Source organism: Tursiops truncatus, chromosome 10 (assembly GCF_011762595.2).
Source record: "Tursiops truncatus isolate mTurTru1 chromosome 10, mTurTru1.mat.Y, whole genome shotgun sequence".
Classification (NCBI taxonomy): domain Eukaryota; kingdom Metazoa; phylum Chordata; class Mammalia; order Artiodactyla; family Delphinidae; genus Tursiops; species Tursiops truncatus.
The window spans coordinates 21,563,475-21,574,524 of NC_047043.1; the positions used below are offsets into that span (position 1 = coordinate 21,563,475).

Below are 11,050 nucleotides of genomic sequence, written 5' to 3' on the forward strand. Positions count from 1 at the left end.
TCGATAAATTTACCTGCGGTGCAGAGCGAGGATACAAGCTATACCTTCGGAAATCGAGCCACATATTAAGATGCTCTTTTGGTTTAGTTTGAGAAATGTTTCCCACCCCCCACCCCCCCTCCCGCCTTGGCAGTGATTTCCCCCCAGCCTCTCTATTCTGTCTCCACACAGAGAAAAGAGGCAGGTCTGTTCTTTGGAGGGGCCGCTCCAAAGCTGCCTTCCCACGTCTTCCTTACACGCTCATCTTCTCCTGGGGTATTTACTTTAAAAAAATAATGGGGAGGGCACTCCTCTTGGTTCTTCTGTCCACTGAGGTCCGGTTTCCCAGCTCCTGCCTACTTCCAGAAGATGGTCAGTTATGGGTGGTGAGGGAGGGGGAAGAGGGGCATCCGCCGGGCTTCAGAACTGAACCCTAATGGGCCCAACTGAGTGAGGCAAGGAGCCTCTCGCATCCCGCGTCCACAACAGCCGAACCTTTCTTGACTCAACCTTTCCCCAGGAGATGTCCCTTTTCTTTTTGCTAGTACCCATGCGAGGAAAGAGCTGTGCAGGTAGTCCTCTGTGAGTGAGGACTCTTCCCAATGGGAAAAAATATTGATGGAGAAGATACTGCCAGGAAATTTTTTTTCGTTTATTTTTCTTTAAAGTTTCTTTGATTTAAAACCCTCCCTTCCAGTGGTCTTTTTCAGCCAATATCTTTTCTCAAGTTCAAGAAGTGATGAAAGGAAGAAAATTTTCAGGATGGTCCTCTGATGCTTCTGAAGTCTCTTTCAGACTCAACTGACAGAAGGTGAAGGATCACTTCCACGAAAATACTTTCGAAAGACTTTAAAAATTGTTTCAGTATCCTTTTGAAAAAAGTACCTAGGAAGATGAAGGAAAAACGGAGCTTACCGAGCCAACAAGGAGTCGAACCTAGAACCTTCTGATTGGTAGTCAGATGTGTTAACCATTGCACCACTGACCTCTGCTGAATGAGTGTTCTCATATTCATATTTTCATTACCATCCACAGTTTATGCCAGCTAAAAGAATGATTGCTTTTTTTTTAACTGAGTAAGAGTTTAAAACCAGAGACTGTATGGACTTTGGGAAGCATGATTTCTTTTGTGCTTTGGTTGCATAACATAGATTTACATAAAATGTTTTCTTTGAAAACAATGGTTAATCTTCACTTATTCTCTGACTACGCAGTTGAAAACTTGTTTGGTGCTTAGTATGCAGCAGCTCTCGTTGCTTGAACAAATCTCTATGAACTCAGTTATCTATTCACTTTTCCTCACTCTATTTCACATCCTTTCTTACCCAGCTTATATTACTGCCTGGTTTTGAGCTCTTCATTCCTTTTTTTTTTTTCTCAGAATATTCATCTGCCCTCAAAATGCAATAAGGAGACAAGAATTCAACAGAAATATACATTTTAAGAATCTCATTTGAAAAATAAACTTAGAAAACAGAATAGAATTGGCTTAAAAATGTACTTAGCTGTTCAAAGTAGGCAAAATAGCTGAAAATGCAAAAGTGCTTTAAGAGTGGTTTAGTACGTTAAGAAGGAGACCAAGTTTTTGAAATTCAAGGCAAAGTCAGAAGTTAAAATGTAATATATCCTCTCTGTGCCTCAATTTCCTCGTTTGTATAAAACGCTTGTCTTAAAGAGCGTGTAGCAAATATGATGGAATATTATCTTAAATTTTTATGGCTCTCACCAGCAGCCGCTGATATCAGGACAGACACTGAAGATTGCTGCCTGGGAATGCTTTAAAGAAGCATTCTTTATAATCGGCTCTCTACCATCACAAAGAGAAACGATTTTCCCAAATTCCAACGTCTCCTCTGTACAGTTTGCTGCTGTAATCTCTCTTAACAGATTTAATAACTTCATTTCATCGCAGCCAGTATTTTTGAGCGCGCTCTAAACCCGGTGAGGACAGTGGGGAGGCTGGGCTCAGGAGGCTCACAGAGCAATGAAAGGGATTGAAATCTGGCTGCTGCCCACGCTCTTTGAAAATTTGCGTTCTAAATCGGAACTGCAGCCTGAGGGATTTCTGTGAGGCGAGTAGGCACAGCAGTAAATTTTGCGGAAGCCACATCGAAAACGCTGTGAGCAGGATTTGAACCTGCGCGGGGAATCCCCATTGGATTTCGAGTCCAACGCCTTAACCACTCGGCCATCACAGCTCATCAGCAAGGTCTCTCTTCATCAGACTAAAGACAAGTATGTATTGTTTCCATGCAAAGTGGAAGAAGAGATAAGATCACGGACTTCTAAGTGTCCCCAAGAAAAACTTCTCCAACTCCAGGCTTGCTTATTTCACTCAGAGGCGATTTCGACTTTTCAGATATTTAGGCAAAAAAAAAAAAAATGTTGGCAACATTTTTTAATATTTCAATTTTTCTTTCATTCCATGGATGTGGGGGAATTGTCTTGTTCTACCTATAAAATCTGAAAAACTTCTCACCACCCCAACTGCTACAGCCCTGCTCCAAGAAACCTTCATCTCTAACATGGAATGTTACACAATCTCTTAGTAGGTTTCCCTTCTTCCACCTTTTTCATCCCTACAAAATATTCTATGAAAAGCAGTCTCAGAGATCTTTGTGAACCTAAAACACTTTATAGCACAGCTTTGCTCAAAACTGAACCGGCAACTCCTCATTTCATCAGAGTAGATGCCAAAGTCCTCACTGGGCCTACTGGATTGTCCGTGATCTCATTTCTCTGGTTGTACTCCTTCTTGCCTACTCTGCTGCCGTTAATACTGACCCTCTTGTTTTACATCGTATGCATCAGGCACATTGCTGTTTCAGGGCCTTTGCACTGACTGTTCCCCCTGCTGGTAATACTCTTGCTTTGATATATGTATGACTCAGCCCCTTATCTACTTCAGGTCTTTTCTCAAATATCACCTTATCAGTGGCCATAAGTATAAACTCCCCTCATTCCAATGCTTCTCCTCCCCTCATTCCAATGCTTCTCCTCCCCTTATTCCAATGCTTTTCCTCCCCTTTATTTTTTTTCATATCACTTATGATCATTTGACACACTTTAAAACTAGCTTGTTTATTTTGTGTATTTTCTGTCTCCTCTATGAGAGTGCAAACTCCAATGAGGGCAGAGATTTTTGTCTGTTTACTGCTAGACTCCCAGTACCTAGAAGAATGTCTGGTACATTTATTGAATGGATGGCATTCAATAAATATTTGCTGAAAATGAATGAAATGGGTTTTAATATCCCATTTTGCAGATGAGGAAGTGAGATGCAGAGAGGTTATTAAGTTTCCCAGGATCACAACATAATAAAACCAAGACAGAAACCCAGCATTCAGACTTCCTTCCTAAAGATCTTTCTGCTCTTCCAGAGATGCCTTAAGGGTTAGGGATGAAGTTGGGGGGAGAGGATAGGGAAGCAGTGTTGGCTGACTTGGAGAAAGAGGAAGAACTACAGAGGTTGGGATGGTTCAAAACAAACAGCTTCCTCCATGAGAACCATGTATTTGACTAGAACTTTTCTGATGCTCACATTCAAAGGCAGCAATCTATATAGTGTGTCTTAGGGAACACTGCCTCAACATCAGGACCATTGTTCATACCCATTCGCTTAAATGAAAAAATTCAAGTCTCCTTTGGTTCTGAAATATTCATTTCCCTATTTCCTCCAGGGGAGCAATACCAATAACAAGCATAATGTTTGTGACAGTTATCTCTGGTTACTCTCCATATCCTCTGAGACTCTTCATATCTAGCTTTCTCTGCCTTCTCCCTAATCTGGTAAAATCACTTTCATATTCTATGCTCAGTATCACCATCTTAATATCCATGTCTTTCTGTAGGCCCACCCTTCTTCTAGAAAACTGCAATAATGTGGAACACTTCAGCCCCAGTCAGTCATGGATGCAAATACTGGCTCCAAATTTTACAACCTGGTGATCTTGAGCACTCCTCCGCGTCTGCATCTATAAAACAAGTAAATGATTGTCAATAATAACGGCACCTACCCCCTTACACTTGCTTGTTAGTTTATATATGAAAAATCAAAAACTACTTGATTTAATAGCTGGTAACAAATGGTAGCTATTACTACTGTTCTAGCTCTTTCTTTCCCATTTTTAGTTTCAACAACATAACATGGGGAGGGAGTCAGAATATGCCACCCCAAAATATATCACTTTGGCATAAGGATGGTTGAAGGCAACGGAGAAAAAGCAAACACAGGAAGGACTCTCAGCCCTCTTCCTCTCTGCCTAAAAGCAGGTTGTTAATTTCCCTTTGTGAAGATGTTCCCCTCCCCATCTCCTGTACCAGAAGGAGGAGAACAACCCTTATCACCAGAGATGGAAAGTCAACACCAAGATGACTGCACAACCAACCTTACTAAAATAACCCTTATCTTCTATTAGTTGCCCTATGTATTTACCTTCCCAGATTACTGCCTTTGGAAGCCCAAATCCCTCTTTTCTCTGTCTCTACTTCTCTATAATTTATTGCGCTTTGTTAAAACAGTATAAAATCTTTGAGTCTAACTGCTTCTTTGGGTTTTCACTTCTATTCTGTGAAGTCTCTGTGCATGTAAAATTAAAATATTAACATCAATAGAATTTGTAAACGTTTTCTTTTAGTAATCTGTCCTTTGTCAGTTTAATTCATAGGTCCCAGCTACAGACCTAAGAAGGTAGGGAAAAAGTTTTTCCTCCCTTACACATGGCAGGTGCAAAGATCAGAGCTTTGCGACTTTGAAGAAAATACACCCACTTCCAATAGGATACTAAGGAATGAACAGGTAATGTGGAGCCAGGCGTACTCATGTTTGAGTCATAACACACACACTAGATCCACACTTAGGCCAGATAGGCAATCACTGCAAGACTCAGTATCTCAAATTACTGAGATACTGAGTCTTGCAGTGAAATTAGGAAAAGAATACCTTCCTCAGAGAATCATGGTAAGGGTTCAATCTTAACACCAGTATCTACTGAGTGTCTATTTTGTATCAGGTATATGCAAGGCAGTGTGGATTCATTGATGAGCAAAACTAGACACTGCTCTTACCCTCATGCAATTTACTACATTCCAGTGAGAGAAACAGACATTAAGAAAGTTATCACACTGATAAATGTAAAATGTGCTGGGAAAGAGAATACATGATACTGTGAGTAATACAGGACGTTCACTTAGGGATTTTAAGGAAGTCTTCCCTGAGAAAGTAATAATCCAGCTGAGATCTAAGCACGAGCAAGAGATAACTAAGCAATGAGGCAAGCACAAAGTTCTTCAACTAGAGGGGACATCACGTGCAGAGAGACTGATTACCTGAAGACCCATGAGTATGGAACACAGACTGCAAGAGACAGTGAGCTGTGACATGAGGGTGGAGAAGTACTTAAGAGTTGGTATTTGGAGCAGTTATACGTAATGTGTCATACAATATGACATCTACAACGTGTAGTGTGGTTCAGACTCTTAAAATGCTTGTTTCTGCCTCCTCTTGCCTTTATCTAGACAAAATATCCAGAATATGAGATCTGGTGTGACTTAACCTCTAAGGAAAAACCAGTTAAATTCCCCCAATAAGTTTGAAAGAATTCACCTCAAGGATCGTGAGAACCCTCCTAGAGGCTGGTAGGGGCAAAATCGGAGCCCCTGCTTCCCATTCGGAGATCTCAATCTCTGTCGCCCTTGTGTGGTCACTTCGTGCAGGCACGGATGTTAACTGAGTTGAACGCTTGCAAGACGAAATAATTTCCCTGAAGGTGGGTCTGGAAAGCGGAAGCACCCTCCTTCCTGTGTTATGTCCATTCCAAAAGAAAAAACTGTCCTCCTTAATGGTTTTTAGCAAAATATATCATAAAATATACACAAACAAGTCACCAAACTTCTCAACCCTTTCTTATTTCCGGGAAATCCCTCAAACTGCCCGAATACCTGATTTCAGAAATGGTAAGGATCCTTCCTTTCATCCGGGACGGTCTCCGCCTGAGCTGGATGCCAGATGCCGAGTTTTAGGAAAAAGTTGCGTTGATTTCGCTGAAGAAAAGGAATCAACGATAAGCGAGGGCCCCGAGTCCGCCCTGAGCCTGGGGGTGGCGTGGGGGGAGGGGGCGGATCCGGCATTTCCCCCTGCGGGGGGACACCCACTGGAGTTGAATAGCCTAACATCAAGCCCCGCCGAGAAGCAGACCCAGAGGATCTTCCTGGGGTGGTGGGAACGGAGGGGAAGGGGCGGTCCCGAAAATGCAGGGAAGAGTCGCCTTTCTCCAGTGCAGATACCCAGGGTGTTTTTGAGGGCAGGGGTCTTCTCTTACTCAAACCCCCCGCCCCTACTCCTCCCCACAACTCTTCTTCCCCATCTACGCCTGATGAGTTTTGGAACTACTGGATGGTATCAATAGGAATAAGCATAACTGGACAGTTGTGCGGTCGCTGCTCAGTTTCGAAGTGGAGCGCTTTTCTTCCTCTGAAGTTCAGGAGAAAGTCACTTTGCAGAAAACCCACACGTCCAAGGGAGCCAGTGTCTCCCGCGCAGCGCAGGCCGGGTCTTGTGCAGCGGGTGTCTCCTCGGGTTGACACCATTCGGGCCTCTCGGCCCTTCCAGCGGGAGGACGCCGAGTGCAGGAGGAGAAAGAGCGGCCCGCGACCTGCGCGGGAGGGGCGGCGGGGAGACCCGGGCTTCAGCGCAGGTGGCGTCGGGACGGCTTTTCATTTTAAACCCCTGGACCTCAAAAGAAGCGCAAATGTCTGTGTATGTTTTGAAGTCTGGCACCACAAAAAGGAAGCACAGGTTTCGTGCCGAAACGGGAAACAATTCAGAAGTAACAGAAGAAGCCAGACCTGTTTCCGCCCGGTTTCGAACCGGAGACCTACCGCGTAGTTAGGCGAACGTGATAACCACTACACTACGGAAAGTGGACACATATAACGAACATGTGAAGGTATTCCTTGATGCTCTAGGTCTCTGAAATTTTTCCACTTATTTGAAATTAACAATATTATACATGAATAGAAATGCGTTTACCAAATATATCTACCACAATGTTCAGAAGAAATCTGTTCGAACAGCCAAAAAACTGGCATGCCCCTGAAGGCTTCCCAGAGAAAATGACACCAAATCTAAGACTTCATAGATGAAAAGAAGTATGATGGTTGTAGAGAGGTAGAAAGGGAATTTTGTTACTGGGAACTGAATGAAGTGGGAATAGTTCGTGGAGTGGAGCGGGGGTGGGAATCCAAGAATTTGAAGCAAGGCATGGAAAGAAATGAGACTTAAATGGAAATATATGAGCCAGATCAGAGGGAAGAGGGATGTGCCTTCCAAAGAGGGGAAGGTAGATTTCAATCTGAATATGATGAGAGATTGGAGACTAACCTATAATTCTTGGAGTATAGACGTTATCATTGAAGGTTTTTTTTTTAAATCAAAGCGTAGTTTACATACATTAAAATGCTCTAATCTTAGGGGTACTTATAGCTCAATGGGGAAAAAAATGTGACAACAACTCATTGATTCAATAAGTTCAGCAAATAACAACCAGGATAAACATAAAGAAAACTATAACTAGCCAAATTATGTTGAAATTCTTGAAAAACAAAGATAAAAACATCTTAAAAAAGCTGAAGAGAAACGATACTACATGTTAGGTTAAACAAAGATTAAATGGAATAAATATAAATTCAAAGAAAGGTAGAAAAAGAGAAACAGAGAACAAGTAGGACAAATGGAAAAAAATTATGATGACCAACTTAAACCCAAATATAAATAATTGCATTTAATGTAAATGGAATAAACAATTAAAAGGCAGAAATTGGCAGGCTAAATAGTAAAATAAAACAAAGAAAAACAGGAGCCCTCTGTGTCCTGCTTACAAGACATACACTTGAAAAATAAGACAAAAGATTGAAAGTAAAGTGACAGGGAAAGATAAACCATGAAAACATCAACCATTAGAAAGCTGGTGTGGGTATACAATATGAGACAGAGTAGACATCAAAGTAAAAAGTCATACTAAAGATAAAGAGGAACATTTCATAATGATAAAATGATCAATTCAGCAAGAAGACATATCAATTCTTATATGAAGCAAAACTGAGAAAACTAAAACAAGAACTACAATAAGCACAATCATTGTTGGTGATTTTAAAGACCACTTTGAGCAGCTGATGAGAAACTGACAGAAAAGGGGAAATAAGTCGGGATAGAGAAGACGAACCATAGCTAGTAACCAATCAACTTGACCTAACAGACATTCAGACTACACGCAACTACTGCAGAATTCACATTATTCTCAAGTGCATATTAAAAATTCACCAAAACAAACAAGTGCCTTCAAACAAGTCTCAATAAATTTTAAAGGAATAAAACAATTTTTAAATGTTTTCTGACAATAACAGAAGTAAACTAGAAGTCAATAACAAAAAGATAATTAGAAAATTCTAATACTGGGAAACAAGCATTACACTTCTGAATGAAGAATAAGTACAATGGAAACTAGAAAATACTTTGAACTGAAAGAATGAAAATACAACATGCAACTAAGCAGTGCTTAGAGGGAGATATATAGGTTTAAATGCATATATTAGAAAAAGAAGAAAGGTTTAAGATTGGGAAATTTTAAGGAGGAAATTATGTTTTGTATTTTAAGCCAGAGATTTTTGTCTGCTGTGTTGAGAATGGCTTCAGATGGCCAGTCTTGGAGACAGGGAGAACAGGAAGAGGCTGTTGTAGATTGTGGTGAAGAAGAGATGTTGAAGATCCAAATAGGAACCAACAGATGAACAGAAGGGAAGGACATCTCACATATGCTGAAGGTAAAATCAGGAAGACTTTGAGATAATTTGATTGGTCGGGTAAGGCAGTGGGAGGAGTCAAGTTTTACCACAGATTTCCAGTGGGATTGATGATCAGTTGAGATCATGGTGTACTGTGCAAGTGGTACTCATGTGAAATGCAGGTGGCAATGGAAATATGAGTTTGATATTAGGGAGACACCTCTTTCAGACATGGATATTTTGAAAGATCAGCTCTAGGCAGGCAGCCAAGGAAGGGTCAGCTCCAGAGACTCCACAACAGAGACAAGATGTAAATGTCAGCCCTGGAGAGTGCTGAGTGCTTTCAAGTTTTCCATGTGTGATCGTGGTTTAGGTGCAAGGCTCAGAGAACTTTAAACTTAGCAATCTGTGGATGTTCAAGACTCCTAAGTTTGGTGTGCTGCTTATGGGGAATTGTAGACACAGAGAAGAAAGTATGGTAACAGGAAACAAGGACAGTTGAATCCAGAAGATCTCAGTTGAGTCTGCAGAGTAACAATGTTTGGAAGTAGTTTTCCATAGTGTAGTCGTTATCATATTCACTTCACACACCTAAGTGTGTGGGCACCAAGTGGAAACACTTCTTAATCATTTCTCTCCCCCCAACATTTTCCATCATCACCGTGCCTTACCTTCCACCTTTTTAAGGGACTTTCCATTCGAATCGGTTCACCAAACTTTATCCAGTGCCCAACACGAGAAATGAATAGCTGGCCATGAAGAAGAAAGAACCACACAGCTGGCCTAAGACAACGTCAGGCCTACACTGAGAGCACAAAAGAGGAGCTGTCCCTTTGAGGATCCCAAGCCAGGACACATTTAATGGGGGAGGAAGTTTGAATGAAGAATTGTTTAGGTCAAGAATGAAATAGCATTTCAGTTAGAGAGAAGTCCCTTTAACAAAGACACGATTGTGAATGTCCATGATTTGTTTAAAGCCGTTTTATAGAATAACGATAGTTTTATCATTTAGTACTATTAAGTAGTCAATATTTCTGGAGGTACAGAATATTACTGATTAGATTCAATTCCATTTTAAGGGGTTCTTTAAAATGTCAGTCTTCTGACACATTTGCATACCTGATGCTCAACAAAGGTGTAATTAATCTGTTGGCCCATGACAGTGAGAAGCAAGAAGGTACTTAGGATGCAATCATTGCTTGTAGAATTCTGTGCACATTTCTAAGTATGGGGGAGTGGGCATTTGTACAGTCTGACAAATTATTTTAAGATATATCTTAGAATGCCAAAAGAAACTGCAGATAAAACAGAAACACATTTGTTTTTAGGATTTGATGTGTTTTTCAGAACTTTTATGGAAAAATCTGTCTAGAAAAGAGGCTAAGACTTCAGACCTCAAAATGCTTTTTATATCTGTCTCGAAACTCTTGTTAGATGCTTTATATGTTTTGTCACTAACCATTTTTCTCTTAAGATGGCATCGTATTCTTCTCTTTTCAAAAATTTCAGTGATGTCCTAGAGTCCAGAATCACTTAAAAAGTAGAAACAGCTATTACAATACTCAATTTAAAGTTTAAATTAGGGGTTTTTAGCTCTTTAATTTTCCCCCCTTACCTTCCTCTATTCTTCCTTTAGAATAGAGGTAAGAGCAAAAATGCAAGGGAAAATTGCAGGTTTACTAGGAGAAATGGTGAGTAGCAAGAATGATTCAATGGTAGAGTATTTAAACTCACCCCCATTGACCATGGGTCTCTGTCTTCAGTGCACTATCCATTGTCCCTCAAAGGTACTTGATAAATACTTCTACTTATGACCTTGAAATTAGAAAAGCCATTAGCCATTTAATAGTTCATTGTAAAAGAAAAAATTGAGTGCCAACTCTATTCGAAGTGTGTCTGAGGTTGAAAAAATAATTAAACCTCTCAGTAATCAGGCAAATCCAAAGGATATCTGAAAGGGCATGTATTTAAAGCTGTTGAATCCCCATCACTTGATCAAACAGTTGGCTAAAGGGGCAAACCTCTGCTGGCTAGGCTGGCTACCCACTGCTAATATCATGATTCGGACAAAGATTCAGAGTCCTTAAATTACTCTTGGTATGTATATTGGGAATGCTTCTCCGGTTATTATTCGACCTTCTACCTCTGTCCTCTTCTACAAGTAACCCGTTTTTCCCAAGCAAAGCTTAAGTCCTGAGTATTGGAAGATTCATCGGGTGTCAATTCAAGTTGGAATCACCCAGAGAAAAATACTTTTTTACTACATTAAATCACTCAGCAGGGTAGGAGT

The 11,050-nt window shown here is 40.7% G+C and overlaps 1 non-coding gene across 1 annotated transcript; it reads right to left on the reverse strand.

Annotated features, from left to right (window-relative positions):
- Positions 1 to 2,095: 2,095 nt before the first annotated feature.
- Positions 2,096 to 2,177, reverse strand: TRNAS-CGA (transfer RNA serine (anticodon CGA)). The gene has a single exon. It is a non-coding gene; the product is annotated as a tRNA-Ser (tRNA).
- Positions 2,178 to 11,050: the final 8,873 nt, after the last annotated feature.